We start from the raw sequence: 7,212 nt of genomic DNA, 5'->3' as shown, positions 1-7,212 counted from the left end.
GAAGCAGAGGTGGAAATACCTGACCCACAAGCTCTCTTCAATGTCTCCCACATTCAGTGTAGAGGCTGTAGTCATTTTGTATGAACTCATATAAATAGGAATAGCAAAACATTTTAAACCTTTTTTTGAACTAAAAGTACAATTGTGACTGATAAAGTCGATTTCAGAGCTGTGGGAAAAACATAATCTCCATGGATTTGTTTCCAACCCTTTAAATTTACCAGATTAGCTGTTTTTTGGGTGGGAACTGAGTGTCTAAATCTGTAACGAGGTCCTGACCTTTATAGGATCTGTGCTGTGTATGCCACGTTGTCGGGAAGGATGAAATCATTTTTCAGGAAGAATTTATCAGCAGCTGTGACATGTGGGAAAGGTGAAGGGCAATGTCAGGTTACCCAGCCAAATTGAGGTGTGCCTTGGGCGAGCAGGGAGGGAGCCTGGGTGCTCCTTGATGGGTGTCAGAGCAGAAACTCTGTGGTCCCACATGCTTTTTGCAGAGATACAGCATTTTTTGGGATTTATCCTCCTTTGTAAATGCTTGGAAAAACAATTTCTGAGCGAAATGCACCTTGTTTTGCCATTTTGTGCTGGTGGAAAGAAATCATTCCTGATGTAATTTGAAATGGCAAAACCATTACAGGTCAGTTATGAAAAATGCCAGTGATTTCCTTGTGTTTTCACTTTCATGGTGTTTGCTGTCAGCTGCAGAGCTCTGCACATTTCAAATACTTTGCAGAATTTATTTAATGGACCAAGATGCAGAAATCTGGATGGGAACTGAGATGCTTTTGCAGGCACCTTAATCTGAGTGAGGTCTGTGCACTGGGCAAGCAGCAGTCCCCAAAAATGCTGAGCACATGTTGTTTGCCAGAAAATAGGAAAAAAGGTGAAGATTATCACGTATTTTGAATACTGAGAGACTTAATCATGGATTCTAACTGCTGGGGACTTGGCATAATGTGTGAGGTTTATTTTCCGGGCCATGAAGTAAGAATGAAATTGTCTGATTGCATTTGAAAGTTGCTGGGTAATGAAAACAACAGCCAAGATCGTATTTAAATATGAAATGAATATCAAGTGGCATTTATGGAACTCTGAGGAGAGATTGTTACTGAGAGGAGACAAGTGGAGATCAAAAGTTATTGGTTTTTGAAGGAGGAATTCTGGAATATTCTTCCAGGATAGCACACATAGTTATCTTATTAAAAACTCCAAAAGCAAACAGGTGATAGAAACAATCTGTAAGATCCTGTCCAGTGGGGACAGCTCCATAAATCTTCAACATCTGTGCCCAATTACTGAGCTTCTCAGGGCTTTTTTTTTTCCTGTAGTGCACATTTCTCACTATGAACTAATAGTACATAATAATAAAGTGCTGGCTGTCTGCCAGCACAAACAGGGCTTTGGCGAACTTTCCGGGTGTTTGTGGAGGTAGAAAAGCAATACAGCTGTTGGGCTGGGGCTGTGCCAGCTGGGGATCCATTTCCCAGACAAGAAGCTCAGCTCAGAATGAAACAAGAATCAGATATTTTACATCTCACTGCCTCGTGCAGGTTCTTCCTGGGTGCCGTGGCAGTGGGGTCTGTGGGCAGCTTGGGGCTGTGCACAGGGAGTGATCACACAGCTCTAGCTCGTGTTTCCTTCTGCTTCCTCCTGCTCCAGGAGTTGGGTTGGAGCCCTTGTTGTGACAGTGCTTGGTACAATTTCCCTGGGGAGTCAATGCAAAGGACCATGAAGCTTTTGGACCCTTTTTGTTCCTTTTCCCAGGGTCCTGTGCAAGCCAGGCCATGTTTAGGTGTGGCCAGAACTGTTTGGATCCAAGTGCCAATAACAATAGTTGGGTGCTCTGGAGGAGCCAATGTCATTGGTGTGTTTATTTGCCTGTTTTACTTAGAGAATCCAGAACTGTGAATAACATCTGAGCTCCTCTCGTGCCCCAGGGAATTGAGGAGCCCTTCTCCTGGCCCTGGCTCCTGGTAAAGGCCTTTGGCTTGCTGTGTAGCCAAGGTCCAAGCTAGAGGGATCAGGGCTGGCCAGGGTTTGTGTCCTTGCTGGACTCACTGGGCATAATATATTGGGGATGGTGGACAAGACAACACTCCAAGGATTAGCAAACTGACATGGAGAACCTGGAAAGAGTCATCACTCTATCATATATAAAATGATAAATATCTCTTATCTCACATGAATCAGCACACAAGGATGTGCACTAAAATATTTATTAAGGAAAAAGAAAAAAAGACTCAACCATAGTGGAAACATCAAAGAACCAAAATACTGACCCGAGTTATTTAAGACATAGCTTTTTTTGGGCTTTTTCTTCCCATCTATCATCTTATTTCCCAGGGTTTTACATTCTGGCCCATGTGCTTTCTCCTCCCAGGATGTAAATTGTTTGCTTACAAATGTTCTGAATAACAAATTGATTTAATTTAGATGGCATTAAGGCTCTTTAACCCATCTCAAAGGGCAGGGATGCACTTAGGACCTACAGGCATGAATTTAAATGAAGGCAATAATGAGATAGATTTCTTTTTCTTGCCTGACTATTTTATCTATGCATCAGATGAAAGTTGGAGGGGAAAGGTTTCTGTTAGTCTTGTCGGGAGTTGGCCAAAAAAAATGTGAAGAATGTAGAAAGGAATTAACAGCTGGTGTCCATTTAAAACTTCCATGTGGGCAAATGCAGGCAGGCTGCTCAGTTTTACCTGTTGTGTTCCTCTGGTCAGTGCCCACTAACCCATGAAACGTTTAGGTTAGAGGAGACCAGTTTGGATGTGGTGCTCTTGCCAAGAAGCGGATGATGTGTGCTGTGTGTCCCCTGGGGAGGATGAGACACGTTTCCTGCTCTTTGGGAAGCAGCAGCTCAAGCTGTGCTTGGTTACTTGAACCAGGAATCCTGTTGGTCTGATGGAATCGTGCCTTACACTATCTGACTTGGTGATTTACTCGTGTGACATGTGACATTTCCCTCTTCCTGGGGAGGGATCCTTTTCCAGACTGCTTTCAGCCACGTTTCTGGTTTAGCCTAGCTGAAGATGTGCATGTGCAATGCTGCTGCTGCAGGCTGTGCTGATTTGCAGGACAATTCTTAACACCTCTGTTTTCAAGTGGGTGTTGAGTATAAAACTGCTCCATTTCTCAGTTCGCTTCCTAACCAGCTGTAATCCAGAGAAATGCTGGAATTCCCTCACCCACAGTCAAGTACTGTCTTCTTCTCCCCAAAGCAAAAGTTGTCCCATTCTGTTGGTTATTCTGGGTTTATTTTCATTCAAGAGAGAACAGTTAGAATCCATATTGTCCCTACATCATATTCCAGTGCAAGAGCCAAACTTTGCATGATCCTGGCTGTGGCTTGGGCGCCCCCCTATTTATGAAGAGGTGCTTGTTCTCGAGCAGGCTTTGATGTGCCTCCTCTGGGACCACCACACTGTCCAAATCCGAGTTCTTTTTTAAAATTCTTCTTTACTAGGCCAGCTCTTTGTCCAGATCTCAGGAGCTGATTGAGCAGCTCTGGCTATAGCAGAGCTCTCTCAGCGAGGGAGGTCTCGGGAATCTCTGGTACCTGTGTGGGAGCAGGTGGATCATTGCTGTGGGGTAATTAGCGCTGCCTTGTGTCTCCTCTTAATGAGAGTCTCTGCGTGTCTGGACTTGGCACTGCTCCTTCCTGCTTTGGTGCTGGAGCTGCTGGAACCAGCTGTTGCTTCAGCCCTGCTGCCTTATGGAGGGTGTCAGCAAATCCTTCCCCATTCCTGCCCCCAGAATTTGCGTTTTGTTGTTTGTTTGTTTGTTTGTTTGTTTGTTTGCTGATTCCAAACCTGCCCATGGCGTAGCAGGTTATTCACTCTAGGCTGGCCCTTTAAATTGTTTCCCTGCTCTGCCTGCCTGGCTGTGAAGCATAGCTAATAAACAGAGTCCAGAACAAAAGCCTCCACAACAAAACATCCTTTTCTCCCTGGGCGTCTCCCTGGGTGCGGTTTCCCACCGCTGCTCTGCAGTTTGGGGGCAGAGCCAAAGAAGCTCAATCTCTTTTTTCCTCCCTGGAAGTTGTCACCAGGCAGCCTCCCCCGGCCAGCAGCTCCGAGCAGGGAGGAGGTGCCTGTGCACAGCCTGTCCTCAATTTCTCCTCCTTGGCTGGGAGTGATGGAGCCTTTCCCTGCCCTTGCATAAAACCCTCCAACACGGAGGAGGTTTGCCTAGGCGTAGATCAGGGTAGCTTGACATGACTCCCCGCTTTTGTGCCCTCCCTCAGGGACACTCCAGGATTGCCAGGCCGTGAGTGTGCTCAGCCTCCCACGGCTGCATCTCGTTCTGCCTGTGCCTGGGCTCGGGCTCAGCACTGCGGCGTGACCCGGGCGGGTGTGCAGCCTCCTCCCTGTGGGAAGGAAACGGGAGCTCGCAGGGATGCCGGGAAGGGAGGATGGGCAGCGGCTCTGGCTCGCTCCCACTCATCCATCCACAGGTTGAACGCCCCTTGATTGGGCTGGGACCTTTCGGAAGGGTGGGTGTGGAAAATAGAAGGGCAGGGGAGAGAGCAGTTGGCTGGCTGGTGAGCCAGGGCTGTTTACTTGGCAGCCCTCCTCCTGTAAGGAGGTCAGAGCTATCGCATCTCAGGAGAGGACGGCAGGAGCAGGGATGGGCTCCGGATGGAAGTGTGTCAGGGCCTGCAGTCAGCTCCGTAGCAAGGGCAGGCTCAGGGGTGACCTCCTTCTAAAAGTAATCCAGGGCCATCATTTCTGTGTGAGAAATCATTTCTCCCCTTGCTAGGAGTGGGAAGTGGGACAGAAACTCCAGTTGCAGAGCCATGGCACAGGGCCTCCGGTCCCTTTCCCACCCCCCCAAACTTGGCTGTAGCTCTTCATTTGAATTAATACAACAGATGTAAACTGATATTGGTAAATTGTGTGGTCACACAGAGGCAATCACAGCATTTCTTGAATGACCCAGTGATGTCTGAGTTGTCCATTTTTTCCTGAGGAAAGTTTCCTTGTGGGTTGCAAACTAAGGCGCTGTCTCCATGATGCCACTCATCCAGGTGCCACCTGGCACTGCCAGTTTGCTGCCCAAGTAAACAGTGATGTCACTGAGGGCATACAGGTTGCCTGGGACTTCCTGCCAAGCGAGGGTCATGGCCAGGGTCAAGATGTGAAGCTTTTCCTGCACTGACAGCAGTGCCCTCATCCAAAGCAGAGCCAAGTGTCTGGCAGGCTGGAGGCAGCGGGAGCGTCTCCGCTTTCAGCCCTTCCCTGACACACAGCAGGTTCCCAAAGCTCAGCTCTGTTTCTCATAAGCTGGGTCATGAGAGAATGAAGACCAGAAAATGAGGATCTCCTTTCTGAAGGCACCTGGTTTTTATTGGAACTCTGCTCTGCGTGAGTGCATGAAAAATACTAAAAAATACTTATTTGTTTTGTTCTGCTGAAGAAAAAGGTAAATACCACTGTAGACAAATGCCCTGTATTTTCACATTCTTTTGGTGAAGGTCAGCCCACAGATAGCTTCTAGAACAGGGTGCTACTAAATATTGTCCTTTAAATGCTCAGTGGCTGTGGAAGGAATTTTTTGGGTAGTTTCTTTGGAAATGTGTTGATAAGTAGTGAAATACATCAGTTTTCCTTCCTGCCAGACAAGTTGTCCCTGGTGTTGTCCACCAGTCCATCCACAAGTACTTCTTAGAGATGTTTGGAAAGTGGATCTTTGCCTTGCAGGATCAGGATGGCAAAGGGTGAAATGCAGAAGCTTCTGACAGCTTTACAAGGTGGTTTGGTGAGACAAGGTCCTGGTCTCCTCCGTGTGAAATGGCTGAGATGTGCTGCAGCTGAGGGGTGGATCAGAGTAAAGGTTATCTTCAGTGAGAGCCTACGTCAGAAAAGTCCTTCCTGTACTTCTAGAAGGGACTCAGCTGACCTGGAGCCTTTTTGATTCCCCCTCCAGTTCACTTCCTCTTGTGGATTTCATTTGGGTTCAACCCAGAGCACCCTTTGTGGTGTATACAGACAATATAATGTCAATCCTACTCAGATTTTTAATCACTTTATATTAATTTATCACCATCAGAATGTTTTTGCTATTACTTTCTTTTTTTTAATCAAAAATTCAGGTAATTCTATAGTCAAAATTTCCTGTCTAAGAATTCATAGTAAAATAAGAGCATGGGCTGTAGGAGCTGAAGGGCTCCTGGTGTGCTGGCAGTCATATTCCCCAGAAAAAGGAGTGGCATGCCAGCTGCTGACCCCACAGATCAGAGCACACAGGTGCACCAGCGCATATTGGCTGTCTTGTAAAGCCCTCACAACATTCAGGATGCTATTCCAGTCCTGAGCAGAACATAATCCCTGGTTTGCTGCTCATTCCTTACTTTTCAAAGTGACCAGCTGCATTTGCACCAGAACAAGCCTGCAAAGTCTGAAGAGCAGATTCAATTAAAACTCATGAACTCTGGAATTTTCTTCTATCCTCCCTTGGCCTAGGCTTTGGAAAAGGCACCTTCTGGATGGCTTACCCTACTCAAAAATGCAGCTTTTTCTGAAAATGGGTGGGAAAACTAATAATTGGAATGTAGAAGTTATAAACAATGCAGGAATGGAGGTGGAGAGAGAAACTGCTCTGCTGAGCTGGTCCCCCAGGTTTTTTCCAGCTAAGTCATATGCATGGTGGGACATTCCCACATATCCTAATAATTTCAAGGTCTGTCTTTCACTGACACAGGAAAGACTAAGAGGATAATGAAAGTGTTTTTTAAAAGCAAATGTCCAAGAGCTGCATGAATTTAAATATATGGGAATTTCTTTATTGACTTAGAAGTAGAATACAGGATGGCAGGTTTAGAAAGTACCCAGCTGATGGTTAATAAGATTTTCTGGGTCCTGAGTTAGATTTATTTTGGCTGTGTTGGATACAGAGGTGTGAAGCTGTATTTAATTGATGGATCTCACTGGAGCAGCCATGGACTATCTCATGATGTCCTTATTGGAGCTGAACCAAGCTCTTACTGCTTTAATGCTACCTTGCCCAGCAGTGCTTGTTTAGGGAAAACCACAAACACATGATGGAAGAGGTCGAGTCCTCTGTGTTTTGCTTAAAAACTTAATAAGGAGTTTAGATCCTTGAGCATTCTTTGAGTTGGGCCCAGCATGTGGAGTTTTATTCTCACAGCCCTCGTGGATGTTCCTGCTCTGTGTGTCACTCCAGGCCCTTCTGGATCCCTGTAGA

The sequence above is a fragment of the Geospiza fortis genome, unplaced genomic scaffold, assembly GCF_000277835.1.
Source record: "Geospiza fortis unplaced genomic scaffold, GeoFor_1.0 scaffold275, whole genome shotgun sequence".
Lineage (NCBI taxonomy): Eukaryota > Metazoa > Chordata > Aves > Passeriformes > Thraupidae > Geospiza > Geospiza fortis.
Note: the sequence above shows the minus strand (reverse complement) of the source record.